Here is a 17,837-nt window from a genome sequence, read left to right on the forward strand (position 1 = left end):
ACGTACTGCTGGAGGCAGTACAATGTTTATAGGTGGGAAGAATAATTTTTTTTCTGCAAAAAACAAAGGTATTATGACATCTCATTGCTCAAAAATATGTTGCATTGATAATATAAAGTACTGCAGCAGGGCGATGCAGTAACTAACCCCATATTAACATTCCTATCTGGAATGTTAGTTCAATCTCCTTTAATAACCTAACGGGACTAAAATGTGTGTTAAGTCACCTTGATGCAGAGTGAAATCTACACAAGTTGCTGGCATGAAACCCTGGTTTCTAATTTCTGAAGTCTTCTGCTGGTTTTAACTCATTTTCAGTCTAAAAACCGTACACTGTAAATGAAAAGCTTTATAGTTCAGTTCCTCTGCTATATTTCCAAATAGGATGACTCTAAATCTTCCTCCAGTGCTCACATTAGAGTTGTGTTGACATATGAAATGAATGAATGATGCTTTATGTTGTCTTCCATACACGATACTCGGCAACAATATGCAGGTTAATGTCTTTGAGGCTGGGAAAGTGAGAAGTAAGAGCACCCCTGAGAGTGCTTCCAAACACAGCCACAACATACACCCTTGACAGAACCGGGGTCGGTTAATTTAATAAAGATCATTTACAATCCAGGTGTTTTCCTGCCAGCTATTCCGCGTTCAAAAACTATTACATCTATTCCTAACCGCAATAAAGCATCACGCAAGCCAAGCCCTGCGCCTTGCAGGCTCAGCACATTAACCGGGTTGCCTGAGCTGCTGCAAATACTATGCAAACACCCTCAGGAGTCTGAGCCTTTCCTGAGTTGCTACCAAAATTTCCATTATTTCTGAAAGTGCAGGGTAAAGCTCTAGCTTTGTGGTTCCCCAATCAGACTGATACGCAAGGGGCTGCACAACACCCCAAGTTCCCATCTTTACACTCTGAACTATGTTGGTGTCTGTGGGGAAAGAAACACACTGTAGCCTGGGGGTGTAAAGAATATTATAGTAAATCTCTTGAAATAAGAGAGCAATAAAGCTGATAGGAGAGCTGGAAAACATCACTTACAAGGAAAGAATGAAACTGAGAATGTTTAGTCCAGACACTAAAATTAGTTAGAACAGCCTGAAGCTACACAAGATGACTTTGCTGACTGATGTTCTCTTTGCAGTTCTCCATATCCACTGGCAATGGGCAAGAAAGAACAGGCTTGAATTGCAGAAGGGACTTTGAAAATTAGAAAAAAAACCCCAACAACTGTCCTGCTACTGTCAGAGTTCAGCACTGGCAGCACAGGAATGGATCAACATGGGATACTCTCAATTTGCCTTTAGGGCAAGAGTGGGGGGAATGGACAGCAAGGGGACCAGCTTATGCAAGGATCTGTTAGAAATGGGATAGAAGTAATTGAAGCCTTTAAGGCTTCTGTGGCCTGTAGAAATTCTTTCCCTCCCTTTTTTTTCTTACTCTGTATCAAGTTTAGCTAGAAGATTTCTGCAGCCCCCCTGGGCACAGGTAATTTCGCAACTCCTCAAAGGCAACAGCATTTCTCCCAAGGAGATTCTCACCCAGCAACAAGGGGATATATGGGTTCTGTTAACTATCCCTGTGTTCCTCCAGAAAGCAATTCATGTAAAGTGCAGCATTAAGTACCTCCTCCCTTGGTCTCTTAACAAAAATGGTTGTGGAAAAAGCAAACTGTTAGGTACTCAGAGGTCTGTGGGACAGTCTAAAATGAAAATGCTTTACAATTAGACTTGTCTCCTACTTATTCAAATCCACAAATAATTTTCAGTCCCACCTGATGCTTATAACCCTCCACAGTCAAACTGTCCTCCACTCTAATGAAAAAACTATAGTACATGCACTTTCTTCCCCAGCATGTGTATTTTTTGCCAGTGTGTAGCTTATATTCTGGGTACTTGCCAGGCTGCTGGTGTTCCAAAATTTACCACATTCCCCTCGTTCTGTTCATCTGAGATATTCACGTTAGGCTGAAATTATAATCTAGGTATTTCATTTTGCTCCATTATGTCAATTATTTTAGAAAGACATCCAAAGAAGGGGGAGAAAGAAAATCAACTATTATTTCTTATGTGGAGCCCATCACTGGAGCAGACACTGCACTCTTGGTCTACCTGCTTCTTTCTTTCTACAATTTCATTATTTACCCTTGATAAAATACACAAATAGACACAGTAAAATCCAAGGGGAGATCTATAGCAGTGAGAAAACCACTGAGCAAACCTGCAGCGAGAGGAGCGAAAGCTTTGGGTGGTCACAATCTACTGGGATTGTCACCAAACCAATGGAATCAGTTTTGTGACCCTGTTACACAGATCAGAATAGAAGTTATAGATCACTTGGATTACAAAACTCTCTCTGGTATTCACGTACACACAGAGGACAGAGCAGGACAGATGCTTGAAATAGTGCTAATGCTGGGAGACACTCATTCTCTGTATTGTCAGTATTTAAATTCTAGTATGTTGCAAGAATACCACGTGTTTGAGAGGAAAAGTGATGGCTGAATCACGCTCTGCTGAATCCTGTTGACAGTAAGAGAGTGGCATAATCAGGTATCAGATGCAATTACACTTCTTAGTAAGTAATTTTACTTCTTGGAGTAAACTGTAGTCACATGACTCCTCCATTGAAAAACTACAGTAAGTGTTGCCTGTGGATATGCTGAACTGCACGTGAATGCCTGGGAACACTTATTATTCCTTGTCATCGGAACAAATGCTTTTCTATTTTATTAAGGCAGAGAACTGCTTGGATATCTAGAGTTTGCTCATACTTCTGCTTTTCCCTTTTCCTTCACAGATCTTTCCTTAAGCGGACAGTAACAGTTAAAAATGTAATCCCTTATCCTGTTTTCAGACAAAAAACAGCACTAAGAAATAAAATGTATTCTTAACTTATTGTAAACACGGAGTATTCTAGCTACCACATATACAGACTGCAATACTGAGCAGAACTCTGACTTCAGACCAGAAACTGTTTCATTATGTCACTTATTGTAAGAGAGATGTGACGGTTGTACCAGTTTGCTGAACTTGTCAAACAGAGTAATTCAATTAACTTCTGCCTTGCTCATTATTCTGCTGCTCCTGAGACCACTAGCATCATTAGAAATCTCTGAGGGCTATAAATCAGAACAAATACATGAGGAAAGTGTGCTTCTCCTCTGAACACTAAGAAATATCCACTTAGGAGGATAGCAGCTTGACTAATATTCACGCTTGGAACAACAACCTGTCTCTGACATGCCTCAATATTACAGTCCTCCTTTGGTTGAACAACCGCTTTAGATGAACAGAGATTTTTTACTGGACTACACAGTAATTAACTTGCTTCTAGCCCTCAAAATGATAATCACAGAATCACAGAATGTTAGGCCAGATGACACAATTTTTAATAAAGAAGTTATTGAATATATTTTAAAATTTAAGACCTGTGACAAATTTGTCCAGTATCTTAAAAGAGAGACAGCTACAAAAGCCACATAATAAAAACAACTGGGAATATTTTAAAATTCCTCAAAACGTTTTTTGTTCTGATCAGTGCTGGATCTGCAGCACAAGGTCCTGCAGGTGCTGGTGTGGTGACCACAACATGCTCAGAGCATTTCCAGAGGTCCCTGGTAGGGACCAAGCAAGAGGAACACACCAAAAAGCATCTCTTCAACCTGGTGAAGCCCTGGGCTACTGCTAACTGTGGTGGGAATGACACCTGGAAAGTGAAATATCTTCTTCCACACATTTTAGACAATGGGGCAACAAATGACAAGAACACAAGCTGTGCCCTAGCCAAGAAAACCCATCCAAGAAGCACCACAAAGTTGCCTCCAGTTTCTCAGTGGTCCTGAAGTCAATAAAAGTTTTGCATTGGCTTTACCAGGCTAACGCTTTAAAAAACACACCTATACATAACACATCCACATATGTGACATGCATTATCACATAATCTTAGACACTAAGGCTTGCATGACTAAAACTCCCAAACAAACATCACCTAACAGTATAATCTCTAAAATACTGCAATTATTTTGCTAATCGAGGCTGTAGCTGCCAGACCCAGGCTCATGACAGTCCAAGAGATGAGCAGAAGTACATGTTCCTTTTCATTCTTTTCAGACTCAAAAATAATCCTGAAGATATTAAAATATTCATTATACTACATATTTAAATTCTTCCACCCTGCTGTCCTGGATACTTCTACATTCAACAAAAAAGGAGGAAAAAAGAGAGTTCTAACATATGCAAAAAAAAAAAAACACATAAAAAGCTAAACAGAAAAAAATGTGTGTTCAGCAAACAGAGGTGAGTATTTGGGAAATAACAGCTTTAGCTGAATAGTGATAAAACATTCCTTATGAAGTAGAGATAAATATATTACAAAACCATGACAATAAGAAATTACCTTTCTCACTGTAGAGCACTAAGTCAGGGTCAGCTCATTTTACAGACCTTAAAAGTTAGATTTAAAATTTAGACCCAGATTTGACTCTAGAGCTCTTCAGACTTTGGGGTAACACAGTCACATGCCAGAGCCCTGCTGTATTTTATTAACAACAAATACTTTTCTGTCTTGGAATATCCAAATGTGGGGATGGAAGGCATCAGTTAACCTCATAAACAGGCAACTGGCCAGTCACATTTGGGTTTTTATAAGGTAGACCTATTGAAATATAAAGCTACAGATCCTCAGGTGAGATAGTTTTCCCTTTTTATTTGACAACTTATACACAGAAAGTAGAGAAGAGAGATAGAGGTGCGAGACAAGGCATTGAAACCAGATGCTACTGGGGAACCCAGATACAGAAAATCCTCCTGGATGGGAATTTCCAACAGGCTTCAGAAAACTTGTGGGGTGTCAGATCAGGGAGTATTTGGTCATAAAGGGAATTGCCCCTCACTCAACAAAGAGGGATATTCTCAAGTCTTGATGGATTGACCTTTTAATGGGGAATACTTCATTAAATATGGTTTAAGAACCACTAGACTGAGTCCAAATTCACCTCTTTAGCTACTTATTAACTGAGACATCCAGATCCCCTCTCACACTTGGTTTTTACTGGTCAGTCTTTAAGTCTTCCAGGAACACATGAGCCAGAATTATCCACAAATCCACAGAAAAATGTTTGTCGGTATGCTGAATATAGAAAACACATGGGCAAACATCTTCCAGATATGTTATTAAAGCAAAAGCAATAAAGTTTATCTGACTCTGAAAACAGAAAGACACACAAAAAGCCAAGCAAATAAAAGGATACATTAACCTTGAAAGTTTGGCTTTCAAATGTAAACGCAGAACATTCAAAACAAATGGAGCATTTCTTTCCTTTCCAGCCACAAGAATGATGGTGAATTAATATATAGGTCACATTTGAAAGGCTCTGGTCCAACATTATGCCTTTGAATACAAGTTTTCGTTCCTTATTTCTTTCTCCTATGCTCTTTTCTGCAATTCTGGGGCATCTGAGGTACTTTAATCTTTTAGATTTTCAAGGGTTTCTTCACCTTGATACAGCTGTAACCACAGCACCAGGTCACTTCATTGCAATACCAAAAATTTGTGCTATTACTCATGCTGTGATCAGCAACAAGAATTCAGAGCTCATAGGGAAGAACTAATCAAGAGTAAGTAATTTTCCAGAATCATTTAGAAATACAGTTCTTAGAATTTGAACTCTGACTGCAAACTGCCCCAAGCTACAACATTTCAGGGATCATTTAATTTTTAAGATTTTATATAAACACGATATATGATTCTTGGAAATTTCATTATGGACTTTCAAATCTAAATATTTAGCAATTTAAAATACATGTATTTTATGAAATGTTTAGAGTACCACATTTATACAACTGTATAAGATATGTATGTAGACACAGTCACTTTGAATATGGTGGTATTTTTTTTTTCTCTGTACAGCCCTGTGGTGCCACACTCACTATTCGTGCCTACACAAAGCTTTTTTGCTCTTTTGCTTAATTCGGTCTGCTGGAACTGACTTTGCTCTGATCAGCAGGGCGTAGGCAGGAAATCAGCTTTTGCCAAACAACAGACTGATCTTTGAAAAAGCTGATGGGATAAGCAGCATCCCGAAAAGCAACTCCATGGCAAGGAGCCACACGTTCGGCTCTGACCCTGCAGAACCTGGACCATTGGACATGGCTTTGCCTCCCAACACAGCTGGTTAGCATCAATATCACCACAAAAAAAATGGGGGGGGGAGGGGGGGGCAGAATTATTCCTGCCCTTACACTTTGTGATGGCTTTGAACTTCATGTTTTGAACCCAGAAATTCTCTGTATAGAGGCATGTGGAAGGTGCACCTCTTGCTGGGTCCCCACTGGATTTTGGCAGGGGGTAAAGAAGCAGAAGCAAAGCATTGAGCTCCTCAGGGGACTTCAGAAATCAAGTAGCTACAGAGAGCAGCCACCTCCAAATGGGCATGGAAATGGAGTGTGAGCTTTTAGGATTGTAATTCCATCATCCACCAACCATCCCCCACATCTCAGTTTTCATTTCCAGTCAGATCCTGTGATAACGGATCCAGACAAGCATCTTAGACTGGAAGAATGTCATTTCTAGACAACAATCTCTCCCTCCTTCTCTACCAAAGATAAGCTTTAGCTTTTACACACTTAGTCCAGTCACTAGTGCTCTCTATGCAGTTTTCAAAACCTTTCCACAGACTGCCCCAGGGATGCTTAACACAGAGAAGCAAAAGCGGTGAGAAGCCGTGTTACATTGCTGCCTTTCCTCACCTCTCCTTAGACAAAACACTTATTATGAGCACAATCTGCCAATGTCACCCACATGACAGCGCTCTGCATCTGTGTGGCCATATGATTGCTTAATCTGCCTGTTTCATAAGATAATTAGTAAATGTGACATTAATATTAGCGTAGCAAGCCACAGTCTCACCAATTACAGTGGCTCGTGTGTCTAAATGAGCCAAGTTCAGACATAATTTTTGCAAGGAACTTTGAACTCTTCGCTGAACATGGAAGTTGAAAGGACAAAATTAGGACTGAGCCTAAAACGTGCTGCTTGTGAGCTTTGAGTCCACAGTCAGTACAACCCTTTTGACTGCTGGCACCAGACAAGCCAGTGTGAATTATCCATCAGCTATTTAAATAACTTCCTCCTGATTTCTCTAGCTAATAAAAACCTTAACTCTCTCAAAACAATTATAATGAAATAGAAAATGTTGTGACGTATGTTAAATCTCTTTAGAGGAAAATATAACGCTGAGAAGTTCTGCAAAAACTGATTTCTGCATCTTGCTAAACAGTCCTGAAGAAATGCTAAAGAGAAAACTCCCCGTTTCTGCCTTGTGAGAGCCCAAAGATTTCTTAAAGGAGTCAGAGCAGTGATTTTGCCTCCTGAACTTCTCAAAACCAGGTATGATATATCATTCATCGTTTGTGACATGTCTATGTCCTACAGTAGGTGCACATGTATGTATTTATTTACACATGCATACAAATACGTTCAACACAAGTAATAAGAATTAAGAAAATCAAGTCATGCAGCATGACACAGTAGACATAAACAACAGTTCTTATAAAACATGCATGAAAGTGATCCATACAAAAATGGCTCTGAGGAAATGTTCTTTATTTATCATCTTCTGCATAAACACTGCATGAAAATAAAATGCTTTTGAAACGACATAATGTGAGTATTTGTCATGTTCCTCTCTCAGTAAATAACTGATCCTTGCCAATGCAGGAAAAAATACTTCCATTCCTAACAAAATGCTTCTTCAAATGTTGTCTTTGGGTGTATTTTGTGACTGTTACCAAATCCCACAAAGCGAACGGCTGTGATCTGACACCTCGAGCGGCTGACAGGGTGCGAAGGACGCCCTGGCCTCGGGTTTCAGCATTGTTCAGGGTACAAAGGCAGACAGGAGAGACAACAGGGCAAGAAGACAAGAAAGATCATCTGCCAGGCAAACAACACCAAACAGACCGATTTCAGAACAAACACAATACCCCTGAAGAGACGGGCTCTTTGACAACAGACTTCTAAATCTCCTCTCTCCCAGAATGATTCTTTCCATGACCGCATCACTGGTTTTAATGATGCTCTCTCGCTGCTCATGACCCAAGAGATGACCTTAATCAAATAAACTGCATTACATCTAACTGCATATTGCTTTAATTGGTTTATCGTACTGCTGTCCTGGACAAGTTCAGAGGTACCAAGTCCCCCCATTTCATAAATATTACAGAGTTTTCTCCAAAACTTATTTTCTTCTTATTTCTTTGTTGTGGAACTCCTAGAGTTTCTTAGTAGAACCTACCCCTTACATACTAGGTCTTGTGCAGACACATACAGAGAGATAGATCATCTCCCAAAGGCTTTAAATCTAGAGAAAGAGGAAACACCAGCAGTCTACAGCTTGGAAACCAAAGCACAAAGGGTCAGATCCTCATTTAAGTGCAAGCCTGGCAGAGCAGGAGCCTTGGGAAGCAAAAATGAGATTAAGTCCAAACATGTTGATATTCTCAGGTAACAAGAGAAAACTATGGCATAGATGAAGTGCTGAAGGATTAAAATTAGGTCTCCTTGAATGTGTCGAACAGGACAAATAAACTGCATAATATGGTACTGCTTTAAGAAGATGAAACTATGGGAATCATCTCATGTATTTTTAAATCTAATCTATCCATAAATGAATTGTCTTAATTTGAAACAAATGCTACAAGGAACAGTGATAAAATCACTTTCCTGTCAATTAGGTATTGAACTGTGAGGCAACTGAGTTTATAGTTTCTGCATAAAAATGATCAAACACAATAAGAAAAAAACTGCTTTGGAATTTTTTTTTCTGAGTAATGTCATGAGAACATTAATAATAAGCCAACTGGCACTTTTTGGGGCTCTCTCATGAATATAGCATGGCAGATGAGTTAGTCATGAGACTGTGTTTTTGAAGAATCCACATTCATACTAAAAGATGATATAACTCTTAGTAAAATGAAAAGGATGGATAGGTTCTATTTCATCTTTAAGTCAGCCTAAACAAACTTAACCATAGCTGAGTATGTCTGGAAAAAGAAGGAAAACATTTGCTGGTGTTGTGACATGTCCCCCACAACCTCATGGAAAGGCATGACAAAGGACAATCTTGAATTCAGGAGTGGGGCTGGGTGGGGTGGTCGTAAGCACTTTGCTATGCCAACAACACTAAAAGGGCCATTAGTAAATCAGCTTTCTGTATTCTGGTCGTGCCTGGGATCAGTAATTAAAAATTGATTTTTAAAACTTGAATTTAACGGAAATACAAGTATATGGGAATGCTTGTATCTCCATATTGCACCTCCAACCAGAAGAGTTTGACCCTTATAATAAATTCACTCCAGCTTCCATAAACTGGGCACATAAAACCAAAGCACTTATTGAACACAGTGTTGCGTGTAACTTTTTATTAGAGCTGTAAAAGTAATGAAATTAAAATCTTTTAAAAACAAGGTATTTTGAAGACTACTGAATCTTTTATAAAGGTGTGTAGCTTCTGACTAGACAAGAGCAATCTGCTCTTTCTGTAAAGACACCCTAGGAGAGATCCATGGTGTGAATATAAGAGGAGAAAGCTTCAGAAAAGCAAAGAATTATCAGAGGAATTTATTATTAAAGGATGAAGTTCAAACATATAAACATCAGCCAATTAAGTCCACTGCAAGTACATTCTGGAAGGGACTACAATTCAAAGGATTTATTAGCTTAAGATGTGCTAATATCAGCCAAAGACTCTTGCAGCCTGAAGTGAATTTAAAGTTGAAGATACGAGTAATACTAACACTTCTCTACAGACATAAGCTCTACAGCTCAGCATTTCTTTACTGGAGTCTAAAACATTCAGCTTTGGCCTTGGCCTGCAAACATATGGTCCTTCTTTTTCTCGAACAAGCACTGACAGATTTTGCTTGTCACGTCCATATGAACATTTTCTACTTGCAATTAACAGGACGACATTCAGTATGACTAAAATGAACAGAGTAATCCTGGGACTGAAGCGAACGGGATTTGGACCTTAAATTATACGCATCAGGCAACTGGCCAGTTAATGACAATTGTGGGGACTCACTTGAGAGTTTCTCAGTGAAACCAGAGACCAAATTTTGCCTTGAAAATGGTAAATGTTTTCATACAATGCTGAAGTCCAAATAAACCCACAGTGCCTGGCTTAGGCTGTTTCATCTATTTCAAGGGTGAGCTTTCTGCGACAACCACCATCTGTTTGTCCTGTGTTTTTACCAAACAAGAGAGTGTTCAAGTCTATTCCTTGGATTCTTAAGCTCTGCTGCAAAACCACTAATGACCAAGTAATACCAAAAACAGTCTTGTCTCAGATACCAGAGAGCCAGCACTGATTTCTAGACAATATTAATGTAACAAAACACTGGGTTTCCCTGGAAATCACAGAGTTGTAATATAGCAAAAACATCACAGAAAGTACAGGGCAATGTAGATGTGCAGAGGTGGTGGTATTCCAATACCCTGAAACACTTCTTCATTTGAGTTAAACTGATACCATCCCATAATTTATATTTCAAATGAAAATAACAACACTTCTGTAACAGTAGACTAATTACGAGCAGTACCAGAATGTGACTCCAGAATCTACTAGTCCTTCCAAAGCCATACAGCCAGCCAAAATGTGTTGGAATACGAAGCTTCACAATGCTGTTTATTAAAATTAAGGTCTCAATCCTAGAACCAGGAAAACATTCTACCACTTCTGTCTTATTTTTTTCCCCATCAGCTTCAGCTCTTTCCTTCTCATATCATCAGTAATGAAGAACTGACAGTCCAAGCTATGCCCTCTGTGCCCTTGGGTCCATTTTAGCTCTTGATCATCACTGAACTCTGCCTGAACTTGGTGACCAGTTCTGTTGACAACATATGAGAAGGAAGATGATTTAGCTGCTTTTCTGCTATAGCAAGATTATTTCACCGAAGCTGGAGGAGAGCAGCATCGTTGGTATCAGCAGCAGTTCTGCCTGAGTTCAAGTAGGGAATGGGAGGTGCTGAGAAGAGCAGCACAGTTTTTTCCTTAGTCATTGTTCAGAGTAGATTGTGCTTTCAACTGATGCCCTGTGCTAATTTTGTGCTTAGACCCCATCACCTCAAGTATTCTCCCTGGTTTCATCTGCTGATGCATTTACAGATGAAAGAAATAAACATCTGCACTGATTTTAGAAGATTCTGCAGTAGCATGTGATCAGCAGTGCTTGGAGAACACAAGCAATAATATGCTGTTCTGTCACATAAGTAATAAAAAAAAAATACATGCACTATATTGCCTTGTTCCATCAACATGGACTGATACACCAAGATGACCCCTGAGAGGAAACGGGCTGGTGAAAGGACAATGTGTGGAGGGTTATGAAAACTCATTGGGTATATGATTAGGAACCAGGGAATTGAAGGAGCCCATCAAGAACAATATCAGGGAAAGCTTACTGATATTTCTGCTGCCTATATTACTTTATGAGCTTATGACGATTCAGGTAATTTCATTCTAATCAAAATCTTTTCCTATTTCTAATCCCTTCAGCAGATTAAATATTGCTAGAAGGAAAATTGACACCCACGCACAAAGCCTGGACTCATCCATTGATTTTCATTGTCTATTTGAGGTCATTCAGGTCAAAAGACAGTCACTTTTGGCCAGATTTATATCTACCAGAGAAGGACAAGCAACAGGAGGCAGCCTTTCTGAGAACTCTATTATCCCCCCCCCCAAGTAGTTTCTTATTTTCTGCTGTCAAATAAATAGCCTAGAACGAATTTATTTCAAATTGGTCTCCTTCGTTAAGTGAGATGGATCTATGCCAAGTGTTGCCCTTTACTTAAGTCCTTCTACAACACTGTTAGAAAAGGAAGATCTGAACAGCAACATCTTGGAGACAGAATTTGTCCTGGGCACAGTCTGTGAACAAAATGTGAACACTAATGTAAAATTACCATGCAGCCCATGTCTAAACCAATGAGTTTTTACTGAGGGTAAAAACACTTAAAATATGATAATTTCTGCTTACCGCTAGAAAAGGGGCGCATGGAGACGTGTTTATTGTGCTTTTTCACATGAAATGGTTAAAATGAACTACAGGAATTCTGACTTCAACACAAAGAAATATTACAGCCACAATGAGCCTTCAAAATCTCTTGTGTCTCTCGCTGACTGCCACACATTTATATGTAACACAACTGCCTGGCTATTTCCCAGGCAAGCAATAAGAGACCCAATGGTAATTAAGTTACCTCACTCAAACATCAGGTGTATTTTGAGCCAAGGTAATATCTCAGCATCTCACATACCTTTCATGTCCTGTTGTTTAATTATCAAAGGAGCAATGAAAAGGAGCACAGGAATGAGGTGTAGATGAATATAAATTATTGAAAGAGACTAGGAAGAAAGCATTGCAGAAACAGGAGTATCTGTCATTTGAGCTCCAAGTAAGAGGTTTTTAAAGCACAAATGAGAGCAGTGAATGTGAAAAAAAGCTCTGGTGTTTGTACGGCTTAATAGAGAGCAGGGGGTGTCTGAGGTCCCACACAACTTATCTTTCTGCAGCATGGGGAGGTCCAACACTGGGGGAATACCCAGGCATCCAAACTGAAATTTTGTGTCTTTACTTGAATCATTCAGAGCAATATTTCCCCATGGATGGTTATCAAGTCACTGATAATATTTGAAGTTCTTATTTTTTATTTTTTTTTTTTCTCCATAAGACAAAACTCATGTCTTCAAATGACTTTTCCAACCCAATTCCTTTCAAATTCTGCAAAACTTTTTCAAGCAATGAAATCCAAAGCCACAGGAACAGAAAACACTACTTCCATTTAATCCATGATCCATAGCATCATCTTTTATAATATCTCTACAGGCATCTTTTGATTAGTTTTCTGGATGGACTACATGACTGGAGTAATTTTATGTTTTGTTTTATGCTACCCCATCATATTATAAAACCAAACAGCATTTCTGCTTTCCAGACACTTGCTTTTCATTGCATTCATCTCTCTTCCTACTTTACGGCTGTTTTTCTTTAGATTAGTCCACCACAGTGGACATATTAGTCTGATTTTCCACAGGTTCAGCCTAACTTCATCAATGCCTACCATTTGGTCCAATCTCTCCAGCTCCTTCTTTATCCATCCTGCAAGAAATTTCCCATTATTTTATCATTAGTTAATGCATCTTTGAAGCATTTACAACAAAACCTTGGTTATAAATGTGAATCACATATCCATTCATCACCTTGCCACTCAGCCTAAGACCTTTTCCAAATCAGTATGCTGATAATTTTAAGATTACAGTGAACAATTATTATTCCCCTCCAGTATTTTAGCACATGTAGCTGATAAATCCTCCTGACTTTGTAGAACTGGAGGAGGTAGGGAATCATAGAATCATTTTAGCGTGAAGAGATCCTTAAGATCATCAAGTCCAGCCATAACCTAAATCCAGCACTAAACCATGTCCCTAAGAACCTCATCTGTATGTCTTTTAAGCCCCGCCATGGATGGTGACTCCACCAATCACCAGAGATTGAGAAGAGAGTGACCAGTTTGCATAGGACACTGGCCCAGAATGTTGGCTCCAGATGGGGAAGCTCACAAAGGGCACTTGGACCTTCCTCATCCTCGTGCCATTGCATGCCAAGCCAAGTCTCTAGTGTATTTTAAAGCAATGCAGAAGTTCCTCTGCATGAAGGGCTGATGAAGCAGCCAGAGATCAGGGAAAAGTGGCCAAAAACCTCTTAAGAGCAGGTCAGGAACTTGAGGTTTTGCAGCACTGGAGCCCTGCAGCCCTGTGTGCTGAGAGTGGTCTGTCCCCAGGTTGCTGACGAGAATTCCCAAACAAACAGGGAACAAGTTTGCAGGGAGAAAAGGGCAAACCAAGGGCTCACTTTTGAAAATGGCTCTGCAGCTCCTAATTCACTTTTGAAATATGAAGCTGCAAAGAGTAGGTGTTGTCAGGTGGGTTGAAAAATGGGTCTGACAAGGGGGTTGAAGGGAAGAGCCTGGTTTCTACCTGATGGTGGGCTCTTCAAAAACTTTCAGTGTTGGCCTCATAAAGTTGTCCCCCAAGCAGGTGGTGGGACTACCAGAACCAGCACAAAGAGGAAAACTTCTCTCCTCTCAAAGGGAAAAGTGAAACAGTTATTCAGGGGTTGGGATCTTCCCATGGATTTGTAGAGACTGCAATGCAAGAACAAAGTCTCTTCCTACTAGTTTCATACTTCCATGATCAAATCATAATATCTTTCCATTTCAGCCTGAATAAGGCTAACATTTCATCGATTAAAACAGATACAGTCTCAATGAGGAACTAGTTAAGTTATTAATCAGAGCTTAAGAGGACTTTTAAACAACTGGGTGGTACTATATACACAACAATGCCTTTTATGTATATTGCTTTTTAACACAAGGTTTCAAGATTTGGGAATAAATATAATCGGAATGATTCTTTTTTTGACATTTAATGCATCATAAATGGAGAACTGGATTTGCATGGTAATTCATTTGAACAGTATGGTATTAGGCAAACAAGATTAAGTAATCAATCTCACTGGTAACAACTATAAAAAAAATTCTCAGACCTTCCTTTGCGAGTTTGAAATGATTTGAGAAATAAATCCTAACAGCAGAGGGGGAAAAAAAAAAAAAAATCAACATCATTCAGTATTCAAACCCACCTCACCTGCTTGGCAATTCACATTTTAATCTGGCAGTTCGTCACAGTAGCTAATGTAATTTTAACACTGTTTCTGCTTTCTGTTTGAAAACCAAAAGCATTGCTATGTTTTATTCTTGAGCTACATAACCTTAGATAATCAATCTCACTAGTAACTTTAAACCTACTAAAAAATAGTCCAGCATAGTTAGTTGAAGATCAATGTTTTAATACCTTCTGTCCTGCTTCACAAATGGCACCTTGCTGTCATATCTTAGTAATACAAACAGTTCTCCTTACAAGACCATGATAGTTATATTTATTTTATTTATGACAAGGAAACCAAGGCACAGAGATATGAAATAATATGGTTGGGATAACAAAGAAAGAATTTTACAATAGTAAGAGATAAACAAAGAGCTTCTGGATTGTAGCCACAATGTTACCTTTTCTCTTTCAATACTGCAGACATTTTGTGTGCACAGTCTGCCAGGTGTGTGTTCATGTAAACAGAGAGATACCCACTACTCTGTCATCTCCAAAATCAAGGGTACATATAGATATGCACATCCCCCACGTGAGCGTTCTCAGCACCAAACAACAGTGTTTGTGGTGCTTGAAACATCTGATTAGTAAGTGTTTCCTCAGTTTTTCTTCCTAGGAAATTGGCAACACCACCTTCTGCCCATTTCCCTCTTCAAATTCTGAAATAGGTGTTATTTTCCCCTAACACACGGTGGCACAATTTCACAGTTATCTATCCCTTTGCAGACACCTTTCAGACAGCTTCTCTTGAAGCAAAGGTTTCTCTTTCTTAAGCACATCTCTTGTTAGCAACAGCAGAAATGCATAAAACTGGTAAAAAAAAAAAAAAAAAAAAAACAACAAAACAAAACCAAAACATCCTAGAGACTCAAATGGCAAATGTTAGGTTTCAGAGGGTCTTTAGAAATAGTGAAAGTTATATACGCATAGTTGTACCCAATACTATAAACTGGGTATTTGTGGTGCTTCAGTAATCCTGAGGTGGATCACTGAAATGACTCTTTTAATACCAGTCATCTAAATGACGTGATTCATAAATGCTTTGGAATTTTGAAATGAAAAGCACTCGTTGAGAAAAATTTTTATATCATTTCCAATTTTCATCTCACCAAAGGTTTTATGCTGTCAAGATGTTTTTAACTTTGATAGCAAAATCAAAATGCACAATCCAAATCTGCCTGCAGAGTAAGAGAGAAAAATGGAAGTTTGTCCTCTTGACGAAAACTCACATTTATCAGCAACAGCTTCATGCTGATTATGTCCAGGGACTCTGTTTTAATTCCCTCTGTTGTGAGACTCTCAATGAGGTCAAAAATGCTAACCTTTTTTTGTTTTTTTCCTGATGTGCCCTCACAGATGTGCCCTTTGGTTTGGACTCAAGGAAGGGAAGGTTACATGTGTTTTCCATAAAAAAGTCCTGGCACCTAATAGCACTCAGCTTTCTTCTGCCCATGCCACATATTTTAATTCCCTAAAACCTTTTAAACCTAAGTGGTTCAGCCCTTATGTAAAATTCACGTGGATCAACATCAGAATGATTATCCATTTGAAATGAGTTTCCTTGAGTACTGTCCATTAACAGGTATAATTTTCTAGGCAGCCCAGAGCAAATGAACACAGAAAGCTTTGGGAAACTTATCTAAGTTAATTCCTAGGCTCAGTCTTCAAGCATGGAAAAGAGTGAAAGGACACAAATGTATGCATTACATATTATGAACATTATTTTACATTTCCATAGCAAAGAAATGCTCTAAACAGTTCATTTGCTTTAGTGGTATTTCACCTAATGAGAAGTGGCCACTTTTGGCTTTCATCAAACTCAACAGTGAAAAAAGAAACAACTTTTACAAAGACAAGGATGGAAATAAAGAGTAAAACACAGCCAACAATATGTGACTCAGTCTTCCAAGACAATTTGTGGTACAACAGAGGCACAGATCACGACTGGGGCTTCTGAGGGCTGGAATGAACTAGCAATATTTCATAAAAGCGCTTAACAAATCAAGGGTGCCCATTGCCTGATTTACCACATATTCCCGGGCAATGGCAGCATTATTCTACTGGAATCAATAATGCTGCAACTCAGAAAGACCTGAATAACGAAGAGGTGAATCTCGCCCTTTACTGTCAATTTAATTATCCATACAAACTAGGCATTTGGCAAGAAAGGGGATCTCTATTGCTCCATAAAGACAAATTATGAGGAAATAAACAGGAACATGAAGCTGGACTGAATAAAATATTGGCATAAATCCTGAAAGTTTACCTTGCAATGTGTAATGTCATAATTAAACTACAAAAAGAAGGCAAAGCTATTCTTTATGCCTAATGAGTAATATAAGGATAAGAAAATATGTTGAATTTCCATGTAACAAAGCTATCAAAATCCAATTACTTCCAGAAGTGTTAACCACCTGGGAACACAATGGAAGCATTTAGACTAATTTTTGAGTGTTCAAATTCTCCTTTCAATCCCATGTCAATTCTTTTCTAAAGAAATGAAAAATTATTTTATCATAAGAGTTCACATGGCACAAACATGAAGACCCTGGGAAAGGTCAGGGCTCTACAGGGGCCGAGGCTCAGAGAAGAATCAGCCCCCCGCAGCCCAAAGGCTGTACACTCAATGGAGAAAAGAAACAACACCCAGTATTTTTGTGATGAAATTGCACCAACTGAAGGTTCAGCACTGAGCTCATTTCTAAAGAATGAAGACAGTACAGGTTTCTAAAATTAATTTATTTTGTTCTTATTGTTTCTCCTCTTTCTCAGTGCATTCATATTTCCTTAAATAATTATTTTGATTTACATTTTTGTTTTCCTTCCGACTTTAAAAACCCAAAATGTGTCTTCTGACATAGATGACAGGCAAAGTAATTATCTTTATATTATATTTAAGCATTACATAAAGCCCAGTTGGGAGGGAAGGAAGAATGACAATTTTGCCTTTATTAAATTACATGCCTGCTCCTGGCAGAACGATTGGAAGACCTGCAAGCCCATATGATTTCAGAATACGGTCTGCCCTTTGTGAGATTGCCCATTATATATAGACATTATTAGTTCTGAATAAATATACAATGCCCATACATATATAATCAGAGTTTC

Source organism: Columba livia, chromosome 13, assembly GCF_036013475.1.
Source record: "Columba livia isolate bColLiv1 breed racing homer chromosome 13, bColLiv1.pat.W.v2, whole genome shotgun sequence".
Taxonomy (NCBI): domain Eukaryota; kingdom Metazoa; phylum Chordata; class Aves; order Columbiformes; family Columbidae; genus Columba; species Columba livia.